At 42.0% G+C, this 12,789-nt stretch overlaps 1 protein-coding gene across 4 annotated transcripts in view; it reads right to left on the bottom strand.

Annotated features, from left to right (window-relative positions):
- OSBPL3 (oxysterol binding protein like 3) overlaps positions 1-11,769 on the bottom strand; it is an 86,978-nt gene extending 75,209 nt beyond the window's left edge. For all 4 annotated transcript variants that reach the window (XM_039711621.1, XM_039711639.1, XM_039711631.1 and 1 more), the window contains exon 1: positions 11,580-11,769. The gene's annotated coding sequence lies outside the window, so the exon portion shown is untranslated. The remainder of the gene's footprint in view (positions 1-11,579) is intronic.
- Between the last annotated feature and the right edge of the window lie 1,020 nt (positions 11,770-12,789).

Raw genomic sequence — 12,789 nt, 5'->3', positions numbered from 1 at the left:
GAAATTATGAAAACCAGCATAAAATTAAAAGTAACATCTTCCTGAACATGTGTGAACAGAAGAAACCACTACAGATTTCTGGAAAAAAAAAACAACAAAAAAACAAAAAAAAAAAGCAGTAGATTAAATTGTATATAGAGTTGCAAATAAAACTTTGATGTATTCTCAAGCTTTTGTGTCTGCTTCACCTCTTTTGTGTCTACTTCAGCCAATAAAATAATTTAAAACCTAGAATCTGTATTTCTAAAGCCGACAGAAAAACTCAGTTGGAGATGATGGCAGGAGAACAACAGAATACCTGTCTTTAGAGTTGAAACAGAGGGGAAAAAGTAAAAATACATCAGCCCTACTACAATCAGTACCATGCAGTCAATAGTAACAGAGTAACTTTTTACAAAAAATTAAAAACAGACAGGAGAAATCTTAGAGCACATTTGGACTTGACAACAGCTGCAAAAATTGCAACAGCTGACAAAAGCTTTTTAAAAAAGTTAGTAAGGATCTTATTTGGTAGACGAATTGCAAAGTGACTGGGTGGCCACAGACAATAAAAAATTATCTGGCTGGACATGGATCACCAGAAGAAGTTGCCAAGAATTATCTGGAGCTAGTTTTATTTAATAGTCCTACTACTGTCAAGGGAATTGAGGGGTCTACCAAAAGTTGCTGCTGACAAAAGGTATAGAGGCACATCTGATGCACTGAACAACTAGGACACCAGGTGAGAGGAGCCACATGAACAGAAGCAGTGACAGGGAATGCAGTTTGTCAGCCCTGGAGGCAAGGTCAGGGTCCAAGGAATAAACCAAGCACAAGTTCTGCTGAGACACTGGGAAGTGATCAAGGAGAGGAAGGCACTCACATGCATGGAATACGATTCTGATCAACTCATTACCAAATTAATGAAGGTATGAAAAGAGAAAAGAGCTACCCATTACATAAATTAAGGCACTTCCTACAGAGCCGTGTAGGGAAGCATCAAAAAAAGGCACTGCCAGTATCTAATCTGGTCAGAAAATTTAAAAATAGCACCTAAGACACAGGTGAGAAATATGTAAGTTTATGCAAGGAAGATTGACAGCATAATATTGTTCAGAAATGAGTACCATAAGCATACCTAATCAGCCATATCACAAGATTCCCTGCATCTCTTCAAGTCTAAATGCAAGTCTCCCACACTGACTGGGGGTAAGAGTCTCCCCTACACCAACAGAGAGAAAACTGCTTTACAAAGAGTGCAAATGCTCTTATAAATATCAAGAGAAAATACCAATTTTATCCAACTGGACATACAAGCTGTTTGTGGGTACTTTTAGCCAGAATCCTGGAATAAAGTTTTAGTCCAAACACGTAAACTTTGAAATAATTTGTTAATGAGACAAGCTTTGACTACTTCAAGATGCTTGAGAACTTCACAAAAGGCAAAATACAAATCCATTGGCTACAATAAATATTGAACATGAGAATCCAGGAACTCTCTCCCAGTTGTATTATGTGCCAGTACAGCCACCTTCAGCAAGGAAATCTTTATACATCACTTGCCAAAGTTATTATTGCTGATTTAATCTGGGCTGAAAACTGACCTTGCCTTAATACTCTTAGGTTTCCATTAATAAAAATAAATTATTTCATCTTTACTCGCTTACATGTATTTCTTTCATGCAAAGTTTTTGTGTGTCTTTATGGGGTTTTTTTTTTAAGAAATATAATTTTTTAAAGTGGCAGATGTAATAAAAATAAATTATTTCATCTTTACTCGCTTACATGTATTTCTTCTGTGCAAGGTTTTTGTGTGTCTTTATGGGGTTTTTTTAAGGAATATAATTTTTAAAGTGGCAGATCAAGGAAATGGTATGTTTTAGAATCTGTGTTTAGGCTCTCAGTCATAGGTGGCTTCAATTACATCAATTCTGACAATGAAAGCTATGCATATTTTCTTCTTGATTTGATGTCAATGCTTTGCATGTCCTTGCCTTTCCAAAGACAACTACACTCCCCAGACACAGAGAAACAAGCACTTCAGAATCTCAATGCAAGGAGGAAGTAGGAGATTATAGAACAATTCCCTTCTTCAAAGTCAATCCGAGCACAAATCCAGCCCATCTATGCCTCACAATTTTTTTTGCACTCCTCCTACATTTCACAAAGCATTTTTGCATGCAAATGTGTCAGTGGCATTCAAAGACTGGGCAAAACAGCTTCATAAGATGACTTGGCTGTATTTACTCAAACCACTCTCATGATTTTCAAGGGCCAAAAAAACCCACAAGGAAATAAAAAAGCAGCTGGTAAACCAGAATCAAAAGAGAAGAATTTAAGTTTTGTACATTAATATTCAAGAAAAAAATAGAAAATCCTGTTTCCCTGCCCTTCATCCCCAGTTCCATTACTGAATACCACTGTTCCTCTCAGCTTTAAGTGCATTATGCTGGGCTAATATAAGACACGATCTTATCAATAAATTAATGTACAACAAATGCACAGCCTATACCATCTCTCTTCTTAAGTAAGCCATCAGAAGGTAAATCAAGAAGCAATGCACTTGCAGAGTGTTGAGTAATGATATTAAGAAAGAAATCCCTCAAGAATTTTAGTTCTGCAAGATGCGAGTGCTGGGAGACAGGCCATAATAGAAAGGCATTGCATCTTTCTAATGGTCAAGAGACAAACTGATATTAAGAAAGAAATCCCTCAAGAATTTTAGTTCTGCAAGATGTGAGTGCTGGGAGACAGGCCATAATGAGAAAGGCATCGCATCTTTCTAATGGTCAAGAGACAAACCTTTTTTCTTCTTAGCTTAGAACATAAAATTCACTTAACAGCAAGCAAAAATGATCCTTTTGTAGAAGGGCTCTGGAGACTGGACTACCATTTAAATTTGAGCAAACAACTCTCATCCTGCACTGAATAGAAGGGTGTGTTTGTGCTAGCCATGCATTCTAGTCATATTAAAGTAAATAATGCAAACTCACTTGACAAGGAGTGTTTGGTAGTTCGATGTGACCTGTCATGTCTGGAATGGCAGGATTGAAATCCATGGTCAGGAAAACACCAATGTTTTCAAATGCTGAGCTGTGCCCCAGAAACCAAGATTTCCCAAGCCTCTTCAAATAGGAAGCTCTTATCTCCCAAAGTGAGAACAGTCACTTGGTGTCACTGAGATACAGCCACTGTTCTAGCACTGAATTACTATAAGATTAAGAAAACCACTTCTTTAAAAACAGAGGTGGCTGACACTACAGCCAGAAATAAATGGGAATTTCCATTTTCCCTACTCAGCTTATCAACGTAATCAACTAGGACTAAAAGCAGATTATTAAACTTTTCTGGTGGAAACAATTACTTGCATGCATTTAAAAATACTCAATGGTGTCCCATTACTTGAAACCTGATCTTTTAAAATGTAATATTATCTGCAAGGGATCTTCAGTACACCAGCAATTGCACACACATGGCATGGCAGAAGAAAGTGATGTTGTATACTTAAGTGTTCCGGCAATAAAGGAACAAAAAAAATTTATAAACCACACTTATCAAATATGCCATTTTGTCAAAGCCTGACATTACTTCCTTTTTCTTCTTTCAAAATCAACAAACAGCAAGTGTCATCAGCCAAAGTGTTATCCTGGCAATGGCTCTATTGTTGATTTTCAAGTGCAAGCATTGATCCTGCTGAACTTCAAGTAGTAAAGTGCAATATAGTATTACACACAGGAAAATAAGCTGTAAAATTGTGTCCATATGTGGAGAGAAGACTATGATTCAGCCATCCTGTGGAAAAGTCTAACCTCTTATCTCTGAATCTGAAGTTCCATATTTATTCAGTGAGTGAAAAAACATTATTTCAGCAAAGCATTTGTATTCTTATTCTAAGAAATAGGATGTTAGAAAAGCTTGTTTCAACAAAACAAACTGGCTATCAGCTAAAAGGCAAGAACTTACTTTATCCACAGCAGCACTTCCCTCCCTCAGCAAGTTCTCCTTCCTCAACAATTTGATACTCTCTAAGCATTGGGAGATATTAAATAAGCGAGCCTTAGTTTTATAAGGTTTATAAAGTTATAATTATGAGTGCTTCTGCTTTAATGTCTTACAGTTGAAATTGCTGGAATTGAAAGACAGTAAGAAATCTGCACGTGAACTCACTCATATACCCTTTTTTTTTCTTTTTGAACAACAGGAAAGAATGAATGTGTTTTATACTTCCTGAATTTCAGCAGCTGTGGCAGTAGTGTAAGAACTATGAATTGTTAACTTCCTACTTAGGTCACTCAGTAAAACAATACCAGTACCATTCATTTAAGGAAGACAAGAATCAATCATAATACTTTGGCTTGATATTTTTGGCACAGAAATTTTCCTGGAATCTAAACCCACCTGGCTGCTTTCTCAGCCTAGAAGTGGTACAGATACCACAGTTGTAGGCAAATGAGGATCCATGATACATCTTTGTTGTCCATCATTCTATTCACTAAATAGTACTTGTTGACACTAGCAAGAGCACACCTACTGAATTCACATATTAAAAACCAGTACCTTTCTTGCCAAGACATGACAAAATCCTGCAGACCAACACCTAAACTCTTTTCCTTCCATTGTTTGACCTTAATCAGAAAGCAAACAAGAAATATTAACTCTCTTTTCCTAGCATGGTTGTTACTAGAGCTCAATAACAGGATGAGATCTAGCCCAGTAGCTCTAGCTCTTTTTAAAACTCAAATCATCTCAGACAGACATCACCAATCCTCCACAGGAATGCTCCAACAATGCACCCTGTTGTATGAGAGATGACCTGTATCCCAACCACAAGGTCGCTTATTGACTTTAAGGCACAGCCAAGACTAGAAAATCCACCAAGACTCTAGCTGGCTTTTAAAAATTAATTTGTTTGTCCAAGATTTTGAAGAGCAGTATTGCACCACGCTGAGCTTCAAAATACCCTAGTAAAATTATTACAGAATGGTTCAAGTTGGAAGGGACACCCCAGTTGGAGGGCATCTGGTCCAACCTCCCACTCAAGCAGAATCACCTGAAATGGATTATCCAGGATCACATGCAGAAAGCTTTTGAGCATCTCCAAAGAGGGAACCTCCATCTTCCCTGGGCAACCTGTGCCAGTGCTCAGTCACCCTCCTTTTCAGTGAAGGAAAAACTTCCTGATGTTCAGATGGAACCTCCCCCGTTTCAATGCCCATTGTCTCTGGTCCTCTCACATAGTGACAAAACCATTATCAGAATGTTATTTTTTAAGGAAACTGAACATGGCTGTTCTGAATGATTCAGCTAACTCTATTTAACAGGAACAGCAAGTAAGATGGAGTTCTGACAAGTTCCCAGGGTAGACCACAGTGTCCTATGAATTATTCTTATTAGCAAAAAAAAAAAAATAAGTTAGGGAGAAGCCTGCTCTTCAGACATAGTCTTAACACCTTTTTTTTTTTGTTGTTGTTCCTTTATTTCAATATTGCTTATTTCATAAGCAAATACCTTCAATCTTTCAGCAAAAATGTCAGCTCCAAACAGCCTGATGCACTCTAGGTGGCCTACCTTCTTTGGAGGTGGTGAATCATTGCTAAAAACATGGACCTGCTAGCTAAATGGCTGCACAGTTCCCATGAACTAAGAGCTCACGTGCCTCTGTGCTGCACATACAAATACATGCAGTTAAGGGGAAAACCCCACACAGCTACCAAATTGTGGAAAGGCATCTCTCAGCAAGTCCCAGCCTGCCTTCCTTTGGCAAGCAGCAAGGTATCAGGGAGTGAACCTGAGAGAGCCACCACAAACTCCTAACCACAGTCATCCTGAACTAGCAGAGACTCAGTAGCCCACATCCTTTGGAGCTCGCTCATCTGCTCCCAAACACACAGAACATAATCACACGCCTGTCTTCAGGATCGCTGTTGCTACTGATGATTTACACATTGTTATTTTAAATCAGTCAAGCACTACTACAGAAGATTAACAGACACTTGCTGTTTCCTTTTTTAAGGTATATGAGACTGTTGGTGACTGAATCATGTTCATAGTGAAACTTCCTCCCTTCCTCCCATCATAAATTGCACCTGAATTCAGATTTTATGCTGTCAAAGCTTTGTAGGGCGTCTCAGCACTTGTATTTGTCACAAGCAAGAGATATTGAAAAACAATAGAATCATTCACCCTCCTTCAGAACACAGTATTTTATCAGACTATTAAACAAACTTCTTTTTTGGCAGCACAGTTACAGCCAACGTAGTCTTAGCTGCCAGTATGAGCAAGATGCATTTCACATCATATTCAGGGCAGATGCCATGGTTATGCCTCACAGCCTGAGGTAGCACCAGAACCTTTGTGACAGAAACACTTAGCAAGACTGGTCTCGAAGTCATGTGTTCTCACTGCACACAGGACAGAAAAAGTCCTGTAAAAATAAGAATTGTGTATTTCACTTCAGCAACTATGAGCATGAAGTAACTCTATCCCTCCTCAAGGCTGTTTTTCTAGGCACACTGACAAAGCAATTATCTTGGAGAAGAGGGAGACATTGCAACAAAATGTTTTTAACATGCGTGACTGGCAAGATGGAAGAAAGTAGTACCAGAGACCTATATCCTACCCTGCTCACATGAAAACTTGAAGGGCAGGACTTGACCTTCTGTAACAAGCAGAATTAACAGTGACACAGATGGGCTTGTGCACTGAGAAGGATAAAGTCTCCGGCACACATGGTTCTCTCCCTGATTGCCAGGCTGTTCAGAAATTGTCTCTCCAGGGGTTTCAGCTATTCTCTGGGCACAGTGTACACGGGAGGCAAATGGAGTATATCCACACAGCTGCTCCTTATCAGAACCATGAACACCAGGAGCTTCATTCATTTTCAGCAACAACTATATGAAAGTGGAACAGACTAAAATTGGAACAGTAAAAAAGTGTTCACTGTGACGAGGAAAAGCCTCCAGAATCAGGAGAGTAAGTGGCATCAGACAAGACAAAGTGACCTAAAAGTGACCCAAGTGACTGGCACAAGAGATAGGAGATTACAGTTGTGATAACAGACTCTACAGTATCATCATTAGCAATAATAAAAGAATTGGCTGTAACTAAGAAAACTATGGGAGAAAAGTATGACTACATCCAGTAAGGGAAATATTTCAGACTTTTACCCTGAAAACATTCATCAGAGGATACACAGGATGGCCAGAAAGTCCAATACTTTTTTTCCCCTAATGATAATAAAAAAGTCACTACTGAAATTCAATCGATACCACTACACTAAACACAGAAACACAAATAAGGATGAGTTTCTCACCTTTACTGCTTTGTATTGTTACTGTCTTTGTTCTAAGTACAGCAATTACATACAACTGCAATTACTGACAACTGTAGCACCACATACTACCATGGTTTTGCTGTGATTTTTTTCAGGATTAAGTTCAACTAGCATGGAGGCAGAATCTGAAGATTCTGAATTGAAGATTCAATTTAAAAGTTGCTAATATGTAAAGATGAATAAAAAGAAAAATGTCATTAATTCTCAGCCTGTGTGTTACATTGGAAAGCAGAGGAAAGGGAGATTTGTTTGCACATTCATGTTAATATAATTGCCAAAGAAAATGTTCAGAAGGAAATAATTAAGTGTTGACATGGCAGCAGCTGTGTTTGCCAAACTAAGTATGATTCAGGTATCAAATCCCCACAACTTAAAGACTAGAGGAAATGTTCGGTTCAGGTACTTGTAGTTTAACAACTGCACCTAAAAATGACAAATCTAAAACCACAGATATATACACACACACCTCATGGCTCCACAAGGAATGCAGAGCTTGTCTAGTATGCTTTTCAATGACTTCAAAGGACAAGTTTTCATATTCAGTCTAAGCAGTTACAACATTGACAAACAACAGAGACACATAAAACATCCTATCTGCAGCCTTTCTCCTGTGACTTACCAGATGCTATTAGACAGCCACTATCTTTATGTCAGGATGTCTGTGTCACAGCCAGATGTACAATTATTTAGTTTAGAGATATCTCTAAGAGCTAGATGCACACAGCAATTCCCTGTGTACTCCCTAAGCTTAGGGCTTAGATGTCAGTGAAAGTCAGTTCTCTCTATTTGTTCCTCCTGTTGCACATGACAGGGATTCCTGTCAAGTCTTGCTTATCAGTACGTATTTTCCACAATTCAAGAGGCATGTCTAGAATAGCTGCATTCAAAGACTGAGAATCATTAGCAAATAGCAAACAGACATTGCAAAAACTGCTCAGCACCTGCCAGATTGAAAGCAGCTCAACTCTATTTCTTTACTTTCATGGTTAACATCATGGAGTGCCCAGACACTGAAATAGGATTAGGCCCTGCTGTGCTCAGTGCCTCACACCAACACGTGACCTCTACCCTATGGAGCTTGCACTGAGCCAGGCACACCAGACAGGCAGGACAGTAGAGGCTGAGCTGCAATGGCCAAGTACATTTCCCAGTTTCAGCCAGCATTCCTAGAGTCCTCGCTGCTTTCAGTAGCAAGGCAGGTACCAGACTTGCTATTGAATTTGTATTTTAGGAAAAAAAAAACAACAAACAAAACAAAACCGAACCACCCGAACAAACAAACAAACTCAGCAGCCACAACAGCTCTAATCATTTAAAAATTATCTCAGTTGCAACAGCTATATACAGAAAATCAGAAATAATTTGTTCAAGTTCTCAGTTTTCTTCCCCAGCTGAGGCTGTCCTCAACTTTATTTTTAAATGTTTCAAGTGACTTGCAACAACGTGCATGAGCTTCATGCTGACAGAGTTCCAAAACCCCAACGCTGTTCATTCATGTCATAACTTCATATATGATTGAATCTATTTCTGAACATACACCCTATGTGAAAGCCACAAGCATCTTCAAGAACTCTGCACCAGTAAGTAACATGCTAAAACAGATTTAAAGGAGTTGCAGATATCCTGCCTCCCAGGGTCAGACCCAGAGCTGTGCTTTCCTTAACTATCATGCCTACAGCTTTACCTAGGCTATCATAGTCATTAGCATCAACACCCACATCACTCAACCTTGAAGGCAGACAGAAAACTTCCCTCTAAGGTAATCAGAAATTAACATGGAGGAGATACATTTTATGTTAGTAGAATAAAGACAAGTACCCACAACAGGACAGAATGTTACAATATCCAAAACCTCCTTGTCCTTCAGATAAATGACAAACTTAAGCAATGAAATATGTATTTCAAGGCACACTATTCAAGGACGTTGCACAAGTGACAGCTGCAGGAGCCCAAAAACAGCGTCTGTCCCCCAAAGTATAATGTTTGAACATAATCACTAATGCAGAAGACAGACATGCAAATCCAGCATCTCAAACAGCAGAGCAGGGTAAATTTGGAAACATATTAGTCCCGGTCCAGAGAGTTGTTTGTCAGATCTCAGTGTATCTGCATCCTATTATCTGAAACTTGATACAGAAAAAAAGCAATTAGATTCTCCTAGAAGTTTATTTGGTACCTTAGTAGCAGTGCATCACAGTATCTATACCGCAGCCTTTTACCAGCAAACTTTGCTACTTCGGTAAGTCAAATCTTACCTGTACTAAAGTAGATTAAGTTTAATGAGATCAAAATATGCTGACACAGATAGTACACTGCTTCTGACAAGTAAAAGTACCCCATGCACAGTAATATACTCCTTCTGTGGCCTCGTTCATCACTGCATGCTTTTGAAATGCACTTTGCAGCAAATCCAATTTAAACCTAAAACATATTAGTACTTTAGATATGAATTAACTTTTCTATAGTGAGGCTTTTCTCATTTGGTAGCTAAGAGCACCATTTGCAGAAACTGAAAACTGAGCTTTACAATTAGAAACCATAAGGTCTGGGAAATGCCACATTTGACTCTATTTTCTCCTCAGTATGTAACAAGATCTAGAGAATGCAACAAACGTGGGAATTAAGCTGACACGCATCTGTTTATAATAGATGTGGTTTGAACAAGACCCAATTCTTTGCAACAATGTACACACATCTACTTAAAGAACCCAAATAAGGTTTTGTATAAAATACAGCACACTTACATTTGCAACAGTGAATGAGCTAGCCACACACAGAGTGTTGCAACAGGCAGACTCCAGCAGAGCCTTACCATCATTTCCTGTCCTTGGTGAACACACTAATAATTTCAGCACAACCACAACTCTTCAGTGCACACACAGAGAACATCTCCAACACCTAAAAGTCCCCTCCCACCTTTCCTGCATGCAAACCCGGATACTATACAAAATTATAAAAGAGATGACATAAGTGGGCCTAATGCAATGTGTGGGAAAAGCAATATAAGAGCAAAGAGAAAGAGAATCAAGACTTGTGAGTGCTGTTGCTTTGAAAATGGAGCCACAATGGTATTGGGAGTGCAGACTGGGGAGTATAATTTAAAGATATCTTTTTAAAAAACATTTAAAAAAAAAACCAAAAAAAACCAAAAAAAACAAACAAAAAAAAAACCACATCTCACAAACTGTCACTGCTCAGGGCTTTACAGAAAATGTCCATGAAAACACACGCTTTAAATACCCAAACCGGACTTACAAGCTCTGTTGAAATTAAGTAGAGTGAAACACTCTGAACTCTATGAGTGAAACACTCTGAACTCTATGATTAATCGATGAAAGTCAAGGGATGAAGCAACTGTTCCCTTTGTCCCTTCTCAAGAAAACAGAGAAAGAAAAACTTGGTTACCATCATTAGCGGCCTAGGACAAAAACATATGGCAGAAAATTACCTTACACTTATTAAATGTCCTTTTCTCTAGCTGTTCTAAATATCCTCCTAGTAAAAACAAAATAGTCTCAATGAAGAGTACTTCACTGTCACTGAATTGTGAAGTACTGTACACCAGACAGCTTTCAAATAATGGAGTATTTAAAAGCTCATACTGCCTAATTGGTCCTCCAATGGAAATTAAATCAACCTAGAAACAAGCTGGATTTAATTAACCTATTTAGGATAGAGGCAAGAAATAATAATAATAATAATGGTTGATTTTTTTCCCCCCTTTATTTTACATGAGCACAGAGAACCACAGATTGAGCAGGGATCGATGGCTTTGCAAACACGCCCAACATTTCTGAAGTTCCACGGATTTCACAGCCAGCCGGCTGCCGGGCGATTCCCCCGAGCTGCTGCAGCCCATCCCCGGGGCAGCGGCTGCCCGGTGCGTCCCGGCTCACCTGGAACTCGCTCCGGCTCGGTGCCACACGGAGCGCACCGGCAGGAAAACAAACCCCTCACAGCACCCTCCCGGAGCACGGAAGGTGTCTGACCTGGCTGTCGCTCCGGAACAGCCCCGGGGGGCTGTGACAGCGGGCGGAGACCCGAGGGCCGCAGCGGGAGGCTGGAGGGTCTCGGGATAAGGCGCTGCCCCGGCAGCGTGGGCGCCCTCGCTGCCAGCCGGGCGCGAAAGGCGCTTGCAGGGCGCCAAAGCCGCACTTTCCTCGCGTGCGAGTTCCTCGGCTGCCGCCCCTCGTCCCGCCGAGCCCCGGCGAGGGAGCGGCCACCCCGTCCCATCCCGTCCCATCCCATCCCTGGGGCGGACACCCACCTGAGCTCCACACCTACGGCCCGCCGGGCGCCCCCGCCATGGCCCCGCGCAGCGGCGCCCCGCAGGCAGCAGCGAGGAAGGAAGGAAAGAGCCTGGCAGCAGCGGCAGCCAGCATAAAGGGCCGGTCCGGGGAGCGCTCGCTCCGGCCGGCAGGGAACACCCGGCAGGGAACACCCGGCAGCGGGGCCGGCGGCGGGACCGCCGCGCTCGAGTGACGGCCGCGCCGGCCAGCGGGAGGAGCCGCGGCTGCCCCGCCCCGGAGCCGCCCGGAGCCGCCCGCCTTCCCGGCCGGCGGGCGGGGGAAGGGGTGTTTCCATGTTTCCATGATGTCACGGGCAGCGCCCGCCGACAGGTGGGGAGCGGTCCCCCGGGGGACGCGGGGACAGGAGCCCCCGGCTAAGCTAAGCCGGAGCTGAGCCCCCGAGCCCGCCTTAAGCAGTTGGGGCGGGGAGGGTGCGGGCACGGCAGGGCAGGGCAGGGCAGGGCAGGGCAGGCGCGGAGCTAATCCCGCAGCGACCCGGAGGGAGCCTCGGGAGCGATGGCTCCCTGAGCAGCCTGGTCCCCAGGGCGCCGCTCCCCGCGGTTTGTCGGGGGATCGCCGCATCCACAGCAGCCTGCGGGCATCACTTCCCGCTCACGGCGAGCGCTTCCCGCGCCCCACCTCGCCATCCGCCTCGGGAAGTGGGAGAACCACCCCTCCCCGCTTCCCCCGCTACCCCTTCCCTGAACCGGCATCCTAAAATTATCGTGTTTCTCTGTACCTTATTTAAAAATAAACATCTTGAATGACTAATTAGATCCAAGCCGTTAGAAGTGCGCTGGACGGCTTCCATGAGCCCTTAATGTGTGCACTAAATCTTTCAGAAATTGTTACTGCTTGGGAGGAGATAGACGGGATGTGACCTGGCACACCATTCACACTGTCTTTACTTACAAAGCGCGATTTAATCCACACTTAGGGGAAATGGAGGGAGGCGGGAAGAACCACCCCGGTTTCTTTACTCAGACTCACATGCCCAAAACTGATCAGCTGCTTCTCAATTCCATTCAGAACTCGTTGCTTTTCTCGACTGGAGGGAAACAGAAACCTTCTTCTTCATTAATACCATTCATACAGCATTAAAAAAGAGCAAGCTTAATGACATCCTGAAAGTTAGCAATGCTATTCACAGATTGGAACTTGAGGTAGCATAACCGAGCACAGTAGTAC

The sequence above is a fragment of the Passer montanus genome, unplaced genomic scaffold (assembly GCF_014805655.1).
Source record: "Passer montanus isolate IOZ18808 unplaced genomic scaffold, ASM1480565v1 scaffold10, whole genome shotgun sequence".
Lineage (NCBI taxonomy): Eukaryota > Metazoa > Chordata > Aves > Passeriformes > Passeridae > Passer > Passer montanus.
The sequence above is the reverse complement of the archived record's forward strand: the minus strand, read 5'-3'. Positions and strand labels throughout refer to the sequence as shown.